Genomic DNA, 23,704 nt, shown 5'->3' with positions numbered 1-23,704 from the left:
GGAGATTAAGAACTCAATAGAAGAAATTAACAATAAAATATCCAGCTTAGGTAGTAGAGTTGACCAGATGGAGGAAAGAATCAGTGACATCGAAGATAGGAACCTGGAATTTACACAGAGGGAAGAAGAAAGAGACTTGAGACTTAAAAGAAATGAAAGAACTCTACAAGAACTTTCTGACTCCATCAGAAAGAGCAATATAAGAATAATGGGCATACCAGAAGGAGAAGAAAGAGGGAAGGGAACAGAGAATATATTCAAACAAATCGTCAATGAGAACTTCCCAAACTTGTGGACAGAACTGGATCCTCGAATCCAAGAAGCAAATAGAACACCTAATTACCTCAATCCCAACAGGCCTTCACCAAGGCACATTGTATTGAAGCTGTCTAAAATCAATAATAAAGAAAGAATCCTCAAGGCAGCCAGGGAAAAGAAGACGGTAACTTACAAAGGAAAGCCCATTAGATTATCATCAGATTTTTCAGCAGAAACTCTACAAGCTAGGAGGGAATGGAACCAAATATTCAAACTATTGAAAGAGAGAAATCATGAGCCAAGAATAATATATCCAGCAAAGATCTCCTTTAGATATGAAGGAGGAATAAAGACCTTTCCAGACATCCAGAAGCTGAGGGAATTTACTAATACACGACCTGCACTACAAGAAATACTAAAGGAGGCTATTAGACCACCATCAACAGGGACAACTTGTGGCAACCGAAACATAAAAAGGGGGAGCGTAATGGCCTGAACTGGAATATGGGAATAGAGAAAGTAAGCGTACTGAAGAAACTGGAATACTCTAAATATCAAACTTTCTTTTATATAAACTCAAGGGTAACCACTCAAAAAACATCCAAATCTGAAATATATACTGTAATAAAAGAAGAAACAGAGGGAAACATCATAGAATACTACCACACAGAAATAACAGACAACAACAAAAAGGCAAAGAAACAATGGAGACACAGCCTTACCAGAAAACTAAAGACAGAATGACAGGAAATCCTCACATATCAATAATCACCCTGAATGTAAATGGACTGAACTCACCAATAAAGAGACACAAAGTAGCAGATTGGATCAAAAAACTAAACCCAACCATATGCTGCCTACAAGAGACACATCTCAGCTACAAGGACAAGCATAGACTCAAAGTGAAAGGGTGGAAATTGACACTTCAAGCAAATGGTACCCAGAAAAAATCAGGTGTAGCCATAATGATTTCCGATGAAACAGACTTCAGGGTGAAAAAGATAACAAGAGACAAAGATGGACATTTCATAATGGTAAAGGGGAGTATACAACAAGAAGACATAACAGTCATCAATATTTATGCCCCCAATCAGGGAGCACCGAAATATACCAAGCAACTACTAACAGAACTAAAGGGAGAAATTAACCAAAACACAATTATACTAGGGGACTTAAATACATCATTGACAGCTATGGATAGATCATCCAAACAGAAGATAAATAACGAAATCGCAGCCCTAAATGACACATTAGAGGAATTGGACATAATAGACATATATAGAGCACTTCATCCTAAAACATCAGACTATACATTCTTTTCTAGTGTACATGGAACATTCTCAAGGATAGACCATATATTGGGACACAAAATCAGCCTCAGCAAATTTAAGAAGATTGAAATCATACCAAGCATATTCTCTGATCACAAAGCTTTGAAATTGGATATCAACTGCAAAAAGAAAGCAGGAAAAAACACAAATACATGGAGATTAAACAACATACTTTTAAAGAACGACTGGGTCAAAGAAGAAATTAGAGGAGAGCTCAAAAGATACATAGAAACAAATGACAATGAAAATACATCCTACCAAAATTTTTGGGATGCCGCGAAAGCAGTTTTAAGAGGGAAATTTATATCATTACAGGCCCATCTCAAGAAACAAGAAAAATCCCAAATAAATAACCTCATGTTACACCTTAAAAAACTAGAAAAAGAAGAACAAGCGAAACCCAAGGTCAGCAGAAGAAAGGAAATAACAAAAATCAGAGCAGAACTAAATGAAATAGAGAACAAAAAGACAATAGAAAAAATTAATGTGACAAAAAGCTGGTTCTTTGAAAAGATTAACAAAATCGACAAACCCTTGGCTAGACTCACTAAGATAAAAAGAGAGAAGACACTAATTAACAAAATCAGAAATGAAAAAGGGGAAGTTATCACGGACACCACAGAAATACAAAGGATTATCCAAGAATACTATGAAGGACTATATGCCACCAAATTTAATAACTTAGAAGAAATGGACAAGTTCTTAGAAACATATAGCCTTCCAAGGCTGAATGATGAAGAACTGGAAAATCTTAACAGGCCGATCACCAGTAAGGAAATTGAATCAGTCATCAAAAACCTTCCCAAAATCAAAAGTCCTGGACCAGATGGCTTCACCAGTGAATTCTACCAAACCTTCAAAGAGGATCTAATACCAATCCTGCTCAAACTCTTCCAAAAAATTGAAGAAGAGTCAGTACTCCCTAACTCATTTTATGAGGCCAATATTACCCTGATACCAAAACCTGGTAAGGACAACACAAAAAAAGAAAACTACAGACCTATATCTCTGATGAATACAGATGCTAAAATCCTAAACAAAATTCTAGCAAATCGAATACAACAATGCATTAAAAAGATTATTCATCACGACCAAGTGGGGTTCATCCCCGGGGCACAAGGATGGTTCAACATTCGCAAATCCATCAATGTGATACATCACATAAACAAAATAAAGGACAAAAATCATATGATTCTATCAATTGATGCAGAAAAAGCATTTGATAAGATACAACATCCATTTATGATTAAAACACTTACTAAAATTGGTATAGAAGGAAAATACCTCAACATAATAAACCATATACGACAAGCCCTCAGCTAACCTCATAATTAATGGTGAAAAGCTGAAGCCCTTTGCTCTACGTTCAGGAACACGACAAGGTTGTCCCCTATCACCTCTGCTTTTCAACATAGTGTTGGAAGTCCTCGCCAGAGCTATCAGGCAAGAGAAAGAAATAAAAGGCATCCAAATTGGGAATGAAGAAGTTAAATTGTCACTCTTTGCAGATGACATGATGCTATACATAGAAAACCCTAAAGACTCCACCAAAAAGCTATTAGAAACAATCAATGAATATAGTAAAGTTGCTGGCTACAAAATCAACGTACAAAAGTCCATTGCTTTCCTATATACCAACAATGAAATCTCAGAAAAAGAGATAGAAAAAACAATTCCTTTTGCAATTGCAGCAAAAAGAATAAAATACCTAGGAATAAACTTAACCAAGGATGTGAAGGACCTATATGCTGAAAACTATAAGACATTTTTGAAAGAAATTGAAGAAGACACAAAGAAATGGAAAGACATTCCGTGCTCATGGATTGGAAGAATCAACATAGTTAAAATGGCCATATTACCCAAAGCCATATACAGATTTAATGCAATCCCCATTAAAATCCCAATGGCATTTTTTAAAGAAATAGAACAAAAAATCATCAGATTTGTTTGGAACCACAAAAGACCCCGAATAGCCAAAGCAATATTAAAAAAAAAGAATAATACTGGAGGTATCACACTCCCTGATTTTTCCTTGTACTACAGGGCTACAATAATCAAAACAGCTTGGTATTGGCGGAAAAACAGACACATAGACCAATGGAATAGAATTGAGAACCCAGAAATAAAACCACATAAATATGGACAGATAATTTTTGACAAAGAAGCTAAAAACATACAATGGACGAAAGACAGCCTCTTCAATAAATGGTGCTGGCAGAATTGGATAGCTACGTGCAAAAGAATGAAACTGGACTGCTATCTGTCACCATGTACCAAAATTAATTCAAAATGGATCAAAGACTTAAGCATAAGACCTGACACAATAAACTGCATTGAAGAAAACATAGGTACTAAACTTATGGACCTTGGGTTCAAAGAGCATTTTATGAATTTGACTCCAAAGGCAATGGAAGTAAAAACTAAAATAAACAAATGGGATTATATGAAACTGAAAAGCTTCTGCACAGCAAAAGAAACTATTGACAAAATAATGAGGCAACCAACTGAATGGGAGAAGATTTTCGCAAACAGTTCCTCTGATAAGGGGCTAATATCCAAAATATACAAGGAACTCATGAAACTCAACAACAAAAAAACAAACAACCCAATTGAAAAATGGACAGAGGACCTGAAGAGACATTTCTCCAAAGAGGATATACAAATGGCAAATAGACATATGAAAAAATGCTCAACATCGCTAATCATCAGAGAAATGCAAATGAAAACCACAATGAGATATCACCTCACCCCAGTCAGAATGGCTTTCATCAACAAAACAAATAGTAACAAGTGTTGGAGAGGCTGTGGAGAAAAAGGAACTCTCATACACTGTTGGTGGGAATGCAGACTGGTGCAGCCGCTATGGAAGGCAGTGTGGAGGTTCCTCAAGAAATTACGAATAGAATTACCATATGACCCAGCAATCGCTCTCCTGGGTATCTACCCCAAAAATATAAAAGCATTTCTCTATAGTGACACGTGTACGCCAATGTTCATTGCAGCTTTGTTTACGGTGGTCAAGACAACCAAAATGTCCTTCGATAGATGAATGGATAAAGAAGTTGTGGTACATATACACAATGGAATACTATTCGGCGTTAAGGAAAGATGATATAGGAACATTTGTGACAACATGGATGGATCTCGAGAGAATAATGCTAAGTGAAACAAGTCAGACAGAAAAAGCAGAGAACCCTATGATTTCACTGATATGTGGTATATAAACCAAAAAGAACAAGACAAACAAATGAGAAACAAAAACTCATAGACACAGACAATAATTTAGTGGTTACCAGAGGGTAAGGGGGTGGGGGGTGGGTGATGAGGGTAAAGGGGATCAAATATATGGTGATGGAAGGAGAACTGACTCTGGGTGGTGAACACACAATGGGATTTATAGACGATGTAATACAGAATTGTACACCTGAAATCTATGTAAATTTACTAACAATTGTCACCCCAATAAAATTAATTAAAAAAAAAAAAAAAAAAAAAAAAAAAAAAAAAAAAAAAAAAAGAGAGACAGATAGAAGCTCAGAGGCAATACATGAGGTAATAATTGCTAAGAATTTTCCAGGGGTGATTAACCACTAGTATAGGAATCCAAGAAGTTGAATGAACCTGAAACACACACACACACACACACACACACACACACACACACACGAGGTCAGACACTAAGTTCACAAACTCACCTTAGAAAGTGCTACATACCTCATTGCTGAATATCACTATGGTTACCTTCAAAGTACTCCCCTTGGGAAGCTATGCACTGATGCCAGTGCCTAGACCACCCTTTAAAGTTCCAATTTTGGAACTTTTTTTCTGGAATGGTCACCAGTGCTGTCATGGTATTACCCTTGGTGTCCTGAATGTCATCAAAATGTCTTCCTTTCAATATTTCCTTTATCTTCAGATAAAGAAAGAACTTACTGGGGGCCAGATCAGGTGAGTAGGGAGGGTGTTCCACTACAGTTATTTGTTTACTGGCTGAAAACTCCCTCACAGACAGTGCTGTGTGAGCTGGTGCATTGTCGTGATGCAAGAGCCATGAACTGGTGGCTAAAAGTTCAGGTCGTCTAACTTTTTCATGCAGCCTTTTCAGCACTTCCAAATAGTAAACTTGGTTAACTGTTTGTCCACTTGGTACAAATTCATTATGAATAATCCATCTGATATCAAAATGGTTAGCAACATTGTTACAATTTCACAAACTTAATTGTCAGATCTCGTGTGCGCGCGTGCACGCGCGTGTGTGTATCTTTAATGGGCTTAAGGAAATGTTTGCCATCCTTAATTTCTATACTCAGTGAAAATATTTTTCAAGTTATGATAAAATAAAATTAACACAAAGAAAAACCTGAGTTTTCCAATGGTAAACATGTTAATAGACATTTTAAAGGATATACTTCAGGCAAAAGGAATTTGATCTCAGATTGTAAATCAGTGATGCAGGAAGAAATAACATACAAATAAAGTGGTAAATGTGTGGTAATATCTAATTTAATATTGACACCATAAAACATTGCAACGTCTGATCTTTGACATAAGAATTGGTTAGAAAAAATTGTTCATCAAAACATACATGCAACTCATGAGTTAATGTGTTTTCATATCTTTGTGTTATTGAGGAAGATGTTTTACTTTCTTTAAAATTTGACATTACTCAGACTTCAACAAGATGGTGACTAGGAGGCCTGAAGCTCCATTACCCAATAGAGATCAACAATTACCTATTCGAGAACAAAAACAGCTCTGGAAGCACTCAGGTGTCCACTTAATAAACTTCAGCAATACAGCAGAACAAAAACCTGAGCATAACTGCACAAAAAATGGAAGGACGAACAGTTAATTTTGCTTGTATCATGCAATCACACAGGCCGGCATTGCTCAAAGCCAAGAGGGAATTCCCCATCTAGGAGGAGTTCCCAAACTGGGAAAGGGAGAGAGTATTGCTTTTGCAGACTCCAGCTGCCTGAGTACCTCCCCATTCCCTGCCTGCTTTGTCCTACACTGGCCGTCAGCCCAGGGCTTCATAGCTGTGTGAATACAACAGGCTAGCTTAGGAATCCTCCTCTCCCTGTCCCTTCTGCTGACCCACACCCCTGGCCTCACACTTGGGGCCACAGGCCTGGCTTCTACTGCCATGTGGGTGCCTATGGTGAGATCCTGCAGCTGTGGAAGTGTGCACTGACAGTCCAGGCTCCCAAAGCTGCTGTGGGCCTGGATGTGGCCTAGCCACTGACTGCATGACTGGATTCATGTGCAGCTAGCCAATCAAGCCGTCCACTGCTGTCCTTACCCCTGTCACCAGCCTCCACTACCATTTGGGTCCTAAGCACGTCCTAATGCAGTGCCCCCAAAAGCAGGGGAAGTTAGTTGCGCACTCCACTCTCCCTTTCCCAGTGAGGGGAGACCATATAATCAAAGCAGTCGCAGGCCACTGAAGGTGCTGATTGGGCCCAGATAGCATGACTTCCTGTCACTGACCTTCACCACTGGACTCATCTGCAGCTAGTACCTCCAGCAGGGCACCTGCATGCCCCCAGCCTGACTCCTGACACCAGTGTTCACTGCCATTAGTGTACCATGAGAAAACCCTGTAGCCACAGGATAGCATGCCTACAGCCAGAGCCGCTGCAGCTACCAGTGAGTTTGCAGTTGGCTCTGGCCCTTGTGGCTTGCTTTGTTCTTCACCAGGACTGGATCATGAAGAAATAGAAAATCTGAACAGATCAATAATATCAATAACAATCAATACAGATTGAATCAGAAATCAAAAACCTCCCAACAACGAAAAGCCCAGTGCCAGAAGTCTTCACGGATAAATTCTAGCTAACATTTAAAGAAGAATGAATACCAAACTAAAATGCTTCTGCACAGCAAAGAACAATCAACAAAGTGAAAAGACAGCCTGCAATATGGGAAAAAACCACTTTCAAAACAAATATCTGATAAGGGGTTAATATCCAAAATATAAAAGGAACTCCTACAACTCAACAGCAAATAAATAAATAATTAAATACATAAATACCCCTCCCACCCAAACAATGTAATTTAGTTGTTTGGGTGTCTATTTACTTATCATGTAAGAGTAACAGACAATACATTTTTGCCATATTTGCTTCATATCTTTTTTTCAGGGTTTTAAAGAAATAACAAGTTACAGAAGAAATCAGAATACTTCTTCCCCAAATTTCCGTTTTTTCTTTCTCAGAGGCAAATAATGCTGTTTGTTTCTCCTATATCTTTCCAGAAATTTTCTCTGAATACATAGGCACATATTCATACACGTTTTTCCACATATGTTCTCTCTTCTGTGTCACTTTTTTCCCCAATTAACAATATATCTTTTAAAATTAAAAAAAAAATCAATTACAGCTGACATACAATATTATATTAGTTTCAGGTATACAACATTGTGATTAGATATTTACATAACTTATGAAGTGATCGCCCTGATAAATCTAGTACCCATCTGACACCATACATAGTTATTGCAGTATTATTGACTATATTCATTAAGTTATACCTTACATCCCCATGATTATTTTGTAACTACCAATTTGTACTTCTTTATCCCTTCCCCCTTTTACCAATTCCCTTAACATGCCTCCCATCTGGCAACCATCAATATGTTCTCTGTATGTTTAAGTTTGTTTGTTTTTTTGTTTGTTTTGTTCTATAGATTCCACATATGGGTGAAATCGTATGGTTTTTGTCCTTCTCTGACTTACTCCACTCAGCACAATACTCTCTATGTCCATCCATGTTGTTGCAAGATGGCAAGATTCATTCTCTAATTTTTATGGCTGAGTAAATTCCATTGTATATATGTACCACATCTTCTTTATTCATTCATGCATTGATGGACACTCAGATTGCCTCCATTTCTTGGCTATTATAAATAATGCTTCAATGAATATATGGATGCACACGTCCCTTTGAAGTAGTGCTTTGGGTTTCTTCAGATAAATACCCAGGAGTGGTATTACTGGGTTCTTTGTGTGTTGTTATAGCCTTTGTTTCAAAGTCTATCTTGTTTGATATAAATATTGCTATTTCTGCTCTTTGTGTGTGTGTGTGTGTGTGTGTGTGTGTATGTGTTGTGTGTCTCTCTCTCTCTTTCTTTTTTTTCATGTTCATTTTCATGTAATACCATTTTCTGTATTTTCACTTTCAGCCTGTGTGTGTCTTTCAATCTGCAGTGAGCCTCTTGTAGGTAGCATATATAAGGGTCTTATTTTCTTATCCATTCAGCCAAACTATCGTTTGATTGGAACATTTAACCCATTTACATTTAGAGTAATCGTTGATCACGTGTAGTTATTGCCATTTTATTATTTATATGTTTGAACTATTTTTCTTCTTATTAGAGAAGTCCCTTTAATATTTCTTATAATACTGGCTCTGTGATGAACTTTGTCTTTAACCTTTGGCATTTTAATTATAATGTATCTTAGAGTCAGCCTCTTTGGGTTCATCTTTTTTGGAACTCTCTGTGCTTTTTGGGCTTATATGTCCATTGTTTACTTTGCCAGGGCCTGAGGGGTGGGGAAAATGGAGAGATGTTCATCAAAGGATACAAACTTTCAGTTATAAGACAAATAAGTCTTAGGGATCTAAGGTATAGCATGGTAACTACAGCATTTTAACAGTATTGTTAATACTTTTTTGTAATTTGAAAGTTGCTATGAGAGTAGAGCTTTACTGTTCTAACCATAACAATGAATACAAAATAATAATTATTGGAGATGAAGGATATGTTAACTAACTTCATTGTGTTAAACATTTCACAATATATATATGCAAAGTATTCATTTTATACTTTATATATACACAATGTTGTATGTCAATTGGAAAAATTTGAGCACTTAAGAATGCAAGATTTAATTTCTGAAATAATTACTAAATTTTTTAGAAACAGAGTTTTAATTTTAAAAAACCTGTAGAAGGGAAATTGGAAATATAAAATACACAAGAATATTCACAAGGATAAGGAAATATCTATATCAATACATCCATATCTGTATCTATATATATATCTGTCTATATCTATATCATCTATCTATATCTATCTATATACAACTTATCCAAAAGGAAAGAAGATGAAAAGAAATGTAGAACAGGTGAAAAAATGGCATAGACAAAATAAAAATGTTTAATTAAACCATAGTTAAAATAGCTAAATATTCCAGGTAAAAGACAGACACATTTTAAACCAAATGTGTACTTTTCAAAAATGTAAAAAATGTGAAGATTTCTGTATTTCTGAGGTAAAAGTAAAACAATGAAAAGAATATGACTTTCTCATTTTAATATAAAAATTAATTTTAAAGCAAAAACATATTAAAAATGAAAATAAGTTGTTCTTAATGATAAAATGTTTTTATCATGTGCTAATGATGATAATCATAAAATGGTAAAGATGAAATGTTTTAAGTCACAGAGAAGAAATAACAATTTAAAATTTGTATGCATCTAATGACAGATATTCAAATATTACATAATTTGACAAACTTTAAGGCAAATATATATAAATCCAAAAACCATAATGAGAGGTTTTAACAAACTTCCTTAGAAATTACTAGAACAATAATAAGACAGGAGCCTATAGAAGATTTAATCAATATGATTAACAAGCTTGTTTTTGTGAACCTATTCAGAACATTGCAGCCAAAAAATGAAGACTACATATTCTTCTTAAACACAAACAGAAACTTTACAAAAATTAGCCGTGTAGTGAATCATCAAGCAAGTCTGAACAAATTTCAAATTCCTGTGCTGACAAAGCTCTCTAACCAAAAGATAGTTATGCTACAAATAAATAACTAAATGGTTGCTAGAAAATCCTCATGTTTGAAAACACAACACTGAAAGTGAACAAACAACTTCCATATACAACAATATAGACACATTTTCCAATCATGTAAGCCTAATATAATAAAATAAATAAGATATATATAAATGTCTAATCACTATGTTGTTTTGTACATCTGAAACTAATAAAAAATGGAAAAGAAAAGAAATAAGATATATAAGAAAGATCTCAACGATTAAAAGTTCAAAATAGGCAAAACAAAACCATTTGTTTAGTGATACAATCAATAGGCTGTTAATCTAAGAAGAAAAAAGAGAAAGAATTTTAATAAAAAGTGTGGATGTTGTTACCTATAGATGGTTGGATAAGAAAGATGTATGCTGAGGCTTCTGAGACATCAATGGCCCATATGTAGACTAAAATGGGAATTATAAGGGTATTTGCTTTATAGTTATTTAGTAAAGTCTTATTTATACATCTCTGTATGTACATTGTATTTCATAGTAAAATAATATTAAAAGTAAAACAGAATGAATAAATTGCATTTTCATATGAATTCCTTGGAATAAAAAGCAATATATTTGTCTTTAATTGAAAGGATTTTTTAAAAACACAGTTATCTTCCTACTAATGATACTAATAACCCTTTGTTAAAATGTATATAATATTACAGTAGTCAGGAATTATCTTAATGCTTTAAGAATCTTAAATCTTAGTGGCTCCTAACAGTTAAAATTTATTTCTTGTTCATGTCATACAAATGTGAATTGGTGGCTTTCCAGGATGGGCAATTACTCTGGGGCCCAGTCTTTTCCAGTTTGAAGCTCTACTATCTCAGTATGCTTAGAATCCACCATTGAATTCCCTGTATTCAGCTCTCAAACTAGAGATGAGAGAATATAATAGGTGGTTATGTGGAAATTTATGTGTCGCACATTCCACTGGCCAATAACTAAGTCACATGGCCATGTCTAACTGCAAAGGAGGCTGGAAAATATAGTGTAAATTGTGTACAAGAGGAAAACAACAATTTGTGAACATCTGTCTAGCCTCTGCCACAATTGAACAGTATCTGTCACACTTTGAATTTTGAGAGAAAATGTTTACCATCCTAGAATTCTATACAAAACCATACCACAAATTAGATAATAATTGATAGAAAAGCTTATAAGGCCTCTAAAATTTTACTCCTGAAAGATATGATTCCTCAGAATGAGGGTTTAAACCAAAATATAATAATTCACATACTCCATAACTCCAGTATATATTAAATTAATAGAGCAAAAGAAATAATTAAATGATGGTAAAGGAAAATTTAGGATGACTATGATGTATTAGATTTAGAGAACAACTGATAAAAATTGGGGCTGGAGAATGGAAAGAGAATTAAGGAGGTGTTTCTTTAGTTAAAATACAAACATACACACATACCGTACCAGGAGTGCCAAAAAAAATTATACACATGACTTTTATTCATCTTTTGTTACCACCATGTTTCCCCGAAAATAAGACCTAGCTTGACAATCAGCTCTAATGCGTCTTTTGGAGCAAAAATTAATATAAGACCCAGTATTGTATTATATTATATTATGTTATATTATATTATATTACATTACATTACATTACATTATATTATATTACATTATGTTACATTTACATTACATTATCTTATGTTATATTATATTAAGACCTGGCCTTATATTATAATAAAATAAGATGTTATATTATATTAAGACCTGGTCTTATAATAAAATAAGACCGGGTTTTATGTTATGTTATATTATATTATATTATATTATATTATATTATATTATATTATATTACATTACATTACATTACATTACATTACATTATATTATATTATATTATATTAGACCCAGTCTTATATTATAGTAAAATAAAACCAGGTCTTATTTTAATTTTTGCTCCAAAAGACGAGTTAGAGCTGACTGTTTGTATAAGTCTTATTTTCGGGGAAACATGGCAGTATATATTGAGCATTACAATTTTAATACAGTTTTTTTTCCCTTTCTTAAAATGTGTATGCATTTTTTGGCACCGTGTGTGTGTGTGTGTGTGTGTGTGTATCATATGTGTATGTATGTGAAAAATTCATATATACATGAATGAAATATAAAAAAGTATTAGGTCTAAAGATAACTAAACAAATAAAGGAAGAAATTAGTAACTACAAAGCATAGATATACAAGAAAGGCAATGTAATCATAGTACATTTTATGGCTTAGCTGTGAACAATATTTTCATAGTCATAATAATATGAACCACTAAACACAGATTAAACCAAATGTTATCTACAGCATTATTGAGAAATTGAGGGAAGGAGATATGTATGTGTGTGTGTATTAAAGGGAACTGATTGTAAAAATGCTGAATCCTCTTGTATGTACATTAATTAAAATCCCTAGTTAATATTTTTGTCATTTACCTCTTTTGTGACTATGTTACAAAATGCTAATTTATGATTGATCACAACCTGGAATGGAACTCAGTTAATACCTACTTGGAGCTATTCCACAACAATCTTTGGCATCTACTTAGACTCTTTCGAAAGAAGAAAATGCTAACAGCATAAAAAGAAATTTATACAATCATCATCAATCATTACAAAGAACTGTTGATTTTCCTGTGTAGTTCCTTTGTAAATTTAATATTGATTCCATCTGTTGTTTCAGCACTTTGTCTGTGAGCCAAACACTGTTAAATTTGTTCTTTTTAATAGGCCTCTATAGAAACTTAGGATCATAGTTGATCCTAAACATTGCTTCCAGGAAAAACACTCCAAAAAGAACAAGCAAAGTGATGATTTGTTTGTTTTTAATGCCTTCAAATGGTAGGAGTGGACTCAAACTGTGTAAAAATCTGGCCCAATTCAGATTTGAAGTGGATTCTTCCTCTAATCTCTGAGTGTGTTGGTGCTTTGAGAAAGGGGTCATAACAATTAGAGAAATAGACTCAAGCGTAACTCCCAGTCAAGAGACACAATAACAATAACTTGAGAATAATTCAAATGAATTGTATTGCCCTTTCCCTTAAATATCTTCCACATTATATGTGGAAGATAAAAAGCCAAAGGTATTTGTAACACTATGATGTTTTATAAAATATTAAACTTGACTTAAACTATGCTTCTGAAACTACATTCTCAGATTAAAAAAAAAAAAAAGAATAATTCGCTGAGTCTTGATTTGAACCACATATAAATATATTGGGTAATTCTATAAAAGATGAAAAAGCCCTGAAGTAGGACTCACAACATGTTTTGCTCAAAAAAAAATTAAATCATCAATCATGATTAATTCATATTGCTGTTTTACTGACCTTAAAATGACCAAGCATTCTGGTTTTACCTACATGATTCAATGAATAGAACTTTTGACAAATTTGATACAGTAAGAATCTTTATAAAGTCTTGAATCACACTATCTGTTACATTATTTTCATCTAGTGCTAACCAGATAGAACTGCCCATGATGGTTTTATTTTGAATATAATTTTTATATTCAGTAATTCTTAACTGAATCATTTTGATTATTTCCCTCAATAATTCACTCTTGAAGTCTAATTCTTTCAAAAAACATACTGATTTCTTTTTGTCAAATAAATTTTAAAAAATAAAAAATGTCATTTGCTTTTAGAACTGTGGGCATTCTTTTCACTGATATAAGACCCAATTGTTTGGAGTAACTTATAAAAAATAAACATCTACAGGCACTGATGTTTCAAGATAACTTCATTTTTTAATAAATAATGAATACATAAAGGTTTTATTTTCTGCTTTAGAACAGACTCATATTCTCAGTGGGATCCTAAATGATTGAAAGTTTAATTTAATCCCAACCACAGAATTTAGAAACAATGACTGATGTGTCATATTAACAAATATCAATGGACATGAGTGATAGCAACTGAAATCGGACTTTTAAAGCACTATTTCATTTAAAAAATATATGCATTAAAATTTGGGTAGAAAATAACTAGTAAGCATGAAAGAGAGTTTGGGAATAAAAAACCACCTAAGAATATCTGAAAGCAAGTTGGAAGCTTGAGTATTAGAAAAAGTTAAAAGAAAGGAAAGGACAGAAGCAAAGAAAAAAAGAAAACATGAGGAAAACAATGGCACGTGAAAGGTTTATTTCATAAATTATTTTAGGTAAGATTACTAATTTTGGAGAATGATTGATTTGAAGGATCAGAACAGTGTTTGGAACAAAGCATGTGCTTAATAAATATTTGTTGAAAGAATGAAAGTAATACTACCATGATGATTTATCTGAATTCAGCAGAAAATCAGCTAGAAGAAAACTATGAGTAGACTTCTCCAGATGCCATAAGACCTATAGTATGTCCATATATGAAGCAAGATTTTATAGTCTGTCACCTCACCTACGGAATAAACACCGATCTGTTTGTTATTAAACCCTGGTTATAATGAACATCATAGCCTGATATCCACGACTGGTTTACTTTGACTAGTGGCAAGGTCCAATATTAGTAGTGTGTCTTTGCTTGTAATTCCAAAATGTGTTAGAATTATAAATAATATTAAGCCAGATTCACCCAAAATGAATCCTGGAGAAAAACTTTCATTCTTATAATGTGCATTTACAGTTATATAACATGTAAATAAGACTTTACTTAAGGCGGTTAAGCATAAACCAATTTCAAACTTTATAAAATTAACTTGATATAGTGATATTTTTTACATTTTCGGATCAATTGGTCTAATATTGCTCATTATACATACATTAAAAACATATCATTTCTGGATCAAAGGACATAAAGGTTTTTTTACTTTTTTTATTTTAAATGTGTTTGATAGATATTGCCACACTTCTCTCCAGAAGGCAGTAGCAACTTGTTTCTACTAATACATAAAATAGTTTATTTTTCCACACCCTAGTAAACTTTGAATAATTCTTGGTACAATTTAAACAAAATACATTTCCTAGCTTAAATAAAATTTATTTTCCTCCTTAGCTTTGGTTTGGTTTCTAGGGGTAGGGAGTAGGAGTAGGAGATAAGATTCAATATTATTAAAATATATTATAAATGAAAAAAAAACATTTATCAAACCCTGTTATATGCAAGACACTGTGTTTGTACTGAGGATTAAAAAGTGATTGAGGTAGAGTCTCTGCATTTAAGGAACTCACTTCTGTGTGATCAAAGCACAGAAATGAATGAAATAAAGAATAGAAAGTTCTTGGTTAGAAAGACATACCATGGGTATAAAGAGAGAGTATAATTGCCCTTTAGTATAATTGGCTGGGCTTGCTCATATGTCTGCAGTCAGTTGCTGGGTCAGCTAACCTACTATAACCAGAGCTGAGATACCTCATCTCTGCTCCTCGTAGTCTCTTATCCTTCAGTAGGATTAGTCAAGGCTTTTTCACGTGGGGTCTGAGCAGGATTCTAAGAGAGTTAACAGAAAGAAGCATGCATGGACTCTAAGCCTCCGGCTCAGACCTAGCACAATCACATTAGTCAAAGCAAGTCACAAGGCCACAACATTAACAAAATGCAAGTTAAAAAGTTGGAAATAGACTACACATTTTTTTGAAAGGAGTCATATCACCCAGGATTACCGATTTAGAAACGCAAAACGTTGCAGCCATTTTTGTAAACAATCTACCACAGATAACAATTCATGAATAGAAAGAGCAAGTACAGAAGGTGGATTAGATGTGAAAGAAAAGATAAAATCTTTGATTATATTGAATTTTAGGCTCTAACTAAACATCTGGAAATATTCCGTGAGAAATTTAAATTCAGGAAAGGTAAAGTGACTTGCACAATATTAAATAACTACTTTGAGACACATATACCTGGAACATAGGACTCAATCATTAATACAGTATCCTTTCTGTCAATCCATGTATTTATTTAGAAGACACTCCAAATGAATCAAATGATCAATTGTTATTCATTCACTTGATTTATTATTTCTTGATTTTCTCTCTCCTGTCCTTTCCCACTCTCCCATCTTCCTCACTTTCTTCTTTCTTTCCAACATTTATTGAATACCTAATATGTGCTAGATATTATAGGCATGGATAAAAGACTTGGAATTTACTATATTGCCAATTGGTTAGTTCAAATTAGATTACGATGCAATTTGAAAGAACACTGACCACCCTCCTCACTTAGAAATATAAATGAATTAATTCATTTATCTGTTTGGAGCTTCAAGTTGGTGATAATCTAGTCAACCAACTTTATTTACCCTTTGGCAAATAAGTGAAAACCACAGAGCAGACTGAATATAATTAGTTGCAAACTGCCTTTGGTAACTTAATTAAACATTCTGAAGCAGGGATTTGATTCTTGTGTGGCTGATAATTAGAGTAGGTGAAGCTTGTGTTTTAGTTAGCTGATAATTAGAAAATGAGCAAGAGTGTTGCTGTTTACCACTATCACAATACATAGTTCTAACGTACATATGTTTAATACCTCAAGTAAAATGGATTTTCAAAATGTAATGTGCCCTCGGGTGTAGGAATGATCTTTTTTCATAGAAAAGATCATTTCATCCAATGAAAAGGTAATTAAATCTGAAAAATTATTTTCAAACATGTGTAATACTTAGTTAAGAAATAAAACCAAGAACTCACTCCTGGCTAAGAAATTAATTCATTTACTGGCAGGTATATACTAGAATCTTGGTCTTGAGTGATGGCATTTCAGAATTCCTTTTGTCTAATATTGTCTAAGGAGCAGTGCCTATAAAAAGAAAATAATTTGGATGCTCTTACCAATATTAAAAATCTATGTCCTTAAGGTCAGTTGAAGTTATTGCAGTTTATGCCTTTATCCTGTGTATATATTACTGTATTACTGTATGTGTATATATTACTGTATGTATGTATAATCACTGTATTATTTATTATTATTTTATTACTGTATTTGCATATATATGTACATATACATTCCTTCTTAAATTTTAAATATTTAAATATAAGCATTTAAATTTAAACATTTAATTGAAATATTTGGAATATATTTGGAATGGGTATTTGTAAGTAATAAGATAACCAAGGATGTAGAAATCCAGAAAGAATTTGCATATATATGTGCATATATATATGTGTATATATATATATATATATATATATATATGCAAGAAAGGAAGAGAAATATTAGATTGCATGAGCTGCTTACTATGCTTCTAGCCTCTTACTACATGACTCATATTATGGGTAAAAGTTGTGGGAGAAAAATCTCCCTGGGAGGTCAAAGTATGCTACCAGAACCTACGAAATTATTTACAGTACACTTTGAATTATAGCAGGAAATGTCTACATTTTTACCTTATGATTCATCCATTTGATACCATGAATACTTTGAAATTGCAAACCTAGAGGAGTGTTATTACTGTATTATTTTTAAATTACTAAATTATTCTATAACAGACAGGAGAAACAAATTAGGAGGATAAATAAAACTAAGCATCAATGGTAAATTGCTTGTGAGAATTATTAGACATAATAAAGTAAGTTCACCCTAAGTGTGCTGAACATAGATAGGAATGGAGGAAAGGACCAAGTAAGCACTAAATAGTCATGGAGCATTAAACATTCATCTATGTCTGGTGACAGGCCCCACATATCTTCTACCTGAGATATGCAGATAACATCCACTGCTGCTCAGCAAGCTGTCAGTGAACTCTAGCTACTGGTTGGGAGTTCTAGAACTGGAGTGTGCTGGAGGAAGTGAGTGCTGGTTTCAAGGCTCTTACTGAACACCTTGTTCGCCTTACGCTCGGTCTTTGAAACCACACCACCAGCAAGAAGGGCTGATATGGCTGACAGAGAAAAGGACCCATAAACTTCGTGTAACACTAAATTCAGGTATTGTGGTTTTTTCTTTGGGCTCACTCTCTTTCCTAAGCTTGTGGACCTACTCTCTCGCTTTCCTTTGGAATTTGCTGTATGATTTAAGAAACTACATGACTTGATCATTGTACTTTGTGCTGAAAAACTTTCCGTTCATGGCCTCAGGAATAATTTACATAGAGGCACACTTAGGGGCCTCTGGGACTTTAAGAACATATCCCACCACACAAGATATAATTGAGGCTACTTGGTAATGTTTCCTGATCAGGGAAAAAAAACACCAAGTGGTTTCTCATTCACATTCAATTTTTTTAGCAAAAAAAGTTCAACCACAACCCACTGAGTTTTTATTGGCTAGCAATACTAGGTGTCTTATTTTGTTTGAGCCAGTTATCTCCAAAATATCTTAATTATATTCTAAGGTTTTATATGTCAAAATGTTTGCCATCTTCATACATTTGCCACAACAAAAGTCTCATCAAAACTTCATGACCCTATAGAACTTTCTCTTCCTTTAAAAATGTAATGTTTTACCAGATGCTCTATTATTTTGAAAGGGCAGAAGTCTTATGTGTAGCATAAAAAGCAATGGAGTTCCCAGGGCTATGTGCTAAATGCTTATGACCGAGAGAGGAGAATAAAAACTAGTATTTCCCTCTCAACTTTTTTTACCTCCTCCCATATCCCAGTACAATATGGGCTTACAGATGTACATGAAATTTTTCTTCATTGTGTATAAGGTTTTAAGTCTGACATGTACCAACATGAATTGCTGAAACACTAAGTTACATAAACAATGAGAGAAAAGCCAAGTTTCCAGCTAACTCAGACTAGGTCATTTTCATGCAGTAACATTTGTGGTTAGAATGCTAAAATAATGGACTTATGTTGCTCTAGACTACTGAAAATAACCCACATAAAATAGAACAGCTCCTCAATTGAAGTGCTTGATTAGATGATTAGGCAGAAATGAATTCAACTGTCAAGTGAACACATTTTATTTTTGAATACCATGAGGAAATTGGGTTAGAACAGATAAATTAAAAGATTCAGTCTCAAATACTTGACATCCTGTGGTCTTCTACAATTAAACCTTGAGAATGCAATTAAAAATTTCAAGCAGAGACACAAGACACATGAATACCCCTGAGCCCAACAAAGTTCCCCTCTACTTGTGATGTCTCTTTTTTTTTCCTTTCCTTAAGCTCTTAATAAGAAAGGATGGACTGAAAACAGTAAGGAAGGGATCTAAACCACAGCGAAATAGATAGTCAAATCTCCACCTTTATTCAGGGGGGTGGTGGCCATGACTGGGTGACCCTTAGGTTCAAGCTATTCAGTTAGTTAATTCGTTTGGTATACACTACTCAACATGGAAATATTTCCAGTTATAGTAAAACTTTTATGAATTTTAATATTAGATAACAGCATCACCACAGGTTCTATAGTTCCCCATGTTACATTAGGCTTTTTATATGCACGTGAAAATTTGGTGGTATAAAGATAAAAGTCAGCTGTCTGAAGACATTCTAGTTATACATTAATAACGTAAAAACCCTTGTCATGTTTTGACACCACATAGGCATAATCTGAGCATTACTAATTAATAAATTGTTTAAAATGTGAAATACGTGGGAATAATCTCCACCAACAAATACAAAACTTTTTTTTAAAAAAAGAACTTTCTCTTCCTGTTATTTGAGAAAAAGGTAAAGGAAAGCAAACAAAACCTACTGAGTGTCTAATATATAAAGGTCCTAGGCTAACCATTTTCACATACTCGTATATCATTTTATTTAATCCTCATGCATCTCATAATGTCTCTTTTCTTTCCTTCTATTCCAGAGGTTCTTGCCAATGTACACTGTTCTAGGAAACTATAAACTGAATATTTCTACCAAAGCACATGTAGCCACCATTCTAAGGTTCCAAAAAGGCTTAGCTGAGACTAGACTGGGACCTTGATGAAGTGACAGTGATTTGGTAATGATGACATCATACCAAGGCACACCAAATAGTTTTGTTTTGTTTTGTGTAGGAGAACTACACAAAGCCAAGGTCTGCAACATAGATACTTAATGTCAATTAGGTTGATGAAATGGAAATTGCATCACTTACAATTTAATGCTCTGGTTACAGGGCTAAATTAAATGTAAATTTAAAAGAAAAGAGAAAACAAATGGTAATCCCATAAAAAGAAAATAATTTACCAATTATAAAATAAATTAAAATCTAAGATATTTTGGATATATATTTTTCCTTCCACTGAAGGGTAGTGAAATAGCACTTCATTGAAAAACTGGGCATTGGTTTGGTTATCTAATTAAACAATGAACATCTATTTATTTTGAATGCCTACTCTACGTACTATACATTTAAAGTTGCTGAATTTTCTGAAGTACCTGTAAGCTTCCCAGTTTTTATGTGAATAAGTAGTATGATTTCTAAAGATTTTTTTTTAGCTCTAGTTATCTGAAGTCTCAAGTATACATTATAATTCTTGAAAAAAACCTATAAAAGCACTATTTACAGATTAATTTTCCCCTTTTTACATGTATGCTTGACTACCATGAAAATAGAAAAAATTTATAAATATTAATACACAGAGACAACACACTGAATAAAGTCTATGCAGAATTGTTATTTTGCATACTATCGAGAAATCCAAGTAATCTAAACATTATTCAATAAGTTTTATATTTACTGATGAGTGACTTATAGTTATTGCCAATAAACCAAGGTAAACCTTCATTCTGAAATTCATTGTGAAACATATTATTAAGTGTAAATCCCCTTGCAAATGAATTGAGGTATGAATCTGGGTTTACACACGGTCACTTTGATTACTTTATTCAAGGCTATTGCACAAACAGTTCATTCAGTGGTAACTCATTGTTTACAGAATAAAAATCAGTATCCTCTTTCTGGCTCCCAAAAACTACCAATCTTGCATTCAATGTAACTTCTTAAACTTATTTTTCACTATTTCAGTTCAGGTACTCTGTGCTAGAGAAAACATCAAATAGTAAGTGGCCTTTTTAATAAGTTTTTTAAAAGACACTATTTTTTAGAGCAGTTTTAGGCTTATAGTAAAATTGGGCAAAAGCAGAGATTTCCATATAATTTCTACCATCACATACACATAGCCGCCTCCACTAACAAATACTGCACTAGTGTGGTACATTTGTAACAACTGACGACCTACATTGACAAGTCATTATTACCCAGACTCCAAAATTTGCATCTAGGTTCACTCTTGACATTATACATTCTATGGGTTTTGTCAGATGTATAATGACATGTATCCACTATTATAGTATCATGCAGAATAATTTCACTGCCTTAAAAATCCTCTATATTCATCTCTCCCTGCCCCTCAGTCTTTAGTGATCACTGATACTTTTACTGTCTCCATAGGTTTTTTTCAGAATATCAAATAATGAATCATACAACATATTTTTTCCGATTGACTTCTTTAACTTAGTAATGTACATTTAAGATTCCTTCATGCCTTTCTATGGTTTGTTAGGTTATTTGTTTTTAGTGCTAAATAATATTCCACTATCTGGATGTACCACAATTTATTTATTTTACTTACTGAAGGGTATCTTGCTTGCTTCTAAGTTTTGGCTATTATGAATAAAGCTACTACAAACATTTGTATGTTCACAAGTGTCCCATTTAATGACTTAAGTTTTCAACTCATTTGGGTAAATACAAAGGAATGTGATTGCTGGATCATATTGCAAGAGTGTATTTAGTTTTGTAAGAAACTACCAGAGTGTCTTCCAAAGTAGTTGTACCGTTTCACATTCTAATCAGCAAAATGAATGAGGGTTCCTATTACTCCAAGTCCTTGTCTGCATTTGGTGTTGTCAGTTGTTTAGATTTTGGCCATTCTAATAAGTACACAGTGATATATCATTGTTTTAATTTGAAATTCCTGAATGACATATGACTGGAGCATCTTTTCATATGCTTATTTGCTATCTGTATATCTTTGGTGATGTCTTTGTTCAGGTTTTTGCCCATTTTTAATCGAGTTGTTTGTTTTCTTATTGTTGAGTTTGAAGTGATCTTTGTACAGTTTGGTTGAATCCTTTATAAGATATGCCATTTACATATATTTTCTCCCAGTCTGTAGTTTGTCTTCTCATTATATTGATAATGTCTTATGCAGAGCCAAAGTTTTACATTTTAATGAAGCCCAAGTAATCACTTACAAGTAGTTACTTTTACATGGGTCATGCATTTGGGATTGTTTCTCAAAGTTCATTGCCATTTCCAAAATCCTTTTTCCTGTGTATTCTTCAAGGAGTTTCATAGCTTTGCTTTTAAATTTAGGTCAATGGTCTACTTTAAGTTAATTTTTGTAAAGAGTATAAGGTTTGTGTTTATATATATTTTTTTCATGTACGTGTCCAGTTGTTCTAGCACCATTTGTTGAAAAGACTATTTTTGCTCAGAGATCCAAGATGGTGGAGTAGCTAAATGTTGTGTTTGCCTTATCCTGTAAACACATCAAAATTAAACTAAATGTAGAACAATCAACTTGGAGAACCACTGGATGTCTAGCAGAACAGAAGTTTTATAAGTAAAGATGTAAAGAAGAAGCCATGTGGAGACTGGTAGGAGAGGCAAAGATGACAAATGGGCTAGTCCCACACACACATGTGGCAGTTGAATATCCAGAGAGATATCTCGACCACAGAGGTTTCCCATGGAGGAGTAAGGGACCCCCAACCTCACACCAGGCTACTTAGAGTGGAGTACTGGTATTGGGAAGAGGAGCCTCCACAACATCTGGCTGTAAAAAGCAGTGGGGATTCTGACTGTCTGGGTAAATGGAATCCTGCAAGAAACACAGACATCTCTTAAAGGGTCTGCCCAGGCACTCACCTTGGGCTCTGGTGGAGGGACAGTGACTGGGGGGCATTGACGTATGGGGAAAGACTGAGTTGTGTAACTTCAGGGCAATACTGGAGAGACAGTTGCCATTTTCCCTGTGTGGGGCCCGTCTCCAGTGCAGCCATAGTAAGGTACCACCTTTCCTGTGTTGAGCCCCTCCCCGATGCCCATGGTAAAATCTGAATTTGAATTGGTCTAGTGAGCTTCTTGTGCTCCACCCTGGTGACTCATTGAGACCCTGCCACCCCCAACTCCATACTGCACAAGGCTTTATCAGTGGCAGAACCTTATGGGAGATGGCAGACGACAGCAGGTCTCAGAGTGTCCTGGCTTTTTGCAAAACTAACACACACCTGGTACTGGTGGCAGCCATCCTCAGTTCCCAGCATGGCCTCTCCTACACATCTCCAGGTTTAGCTCAGGCAGCAACCAAACATGGATTGCTTTGTAGCTCCTCCCAGGTACTCCCAGTCCTATCACAGGCATTGGCTGACCTGGCCCTGAACCTGAGCCCTTCCAAAAAGGCCCTAGAT

General features: G+C 34.2%; 1 pseudogene across 1 annotated transcript in view; it reads right to left on the bottom strand.

The window, feature by feature from the left end:
* The window catches only part of LOC308499090 (protein lin-28 homolog A-like), a 119,199-nt pseudogene extending 95,903 nt beyond the window's left edge, over positions 1 to 23,296 (bottom strand). Inside the window, exons 1-2 of the transcript in view lie at positions 23,163 to 23,296; positions 7,080 to 7,291 (exon numbers count right to left, since the gene is read on the bottom strand). The product of the transcript in view is annotated as a protein lin-28 homolog A-like (transcript). The remainder of the gene's footprint in view (positions 1 to 7,079; positions 7,292 to 23,162) is intronic.
* Positions 23,297 to 23,704: the final 408 nt, after the last annotated feature.

This window comes from Rhinolophus hipposideros, assembly GCF_964194185.1.
Source record: "Rhinolophus hipposideros genome assembly, chromosome: 1".
In the NCBI taxonomy this organism is placed as follows: Eukaryota; Metazoa; Chordata; class Mammalia; order Chiroptera; family Rhinolophidae; genus Rhinolophus; species Rhinolophus hipposideros.
The sequence above is the reverse complement of the archived record's forward strand: the minus strand, read 5'-3'. Positions and strand labels throughout refer to the sequence as shown.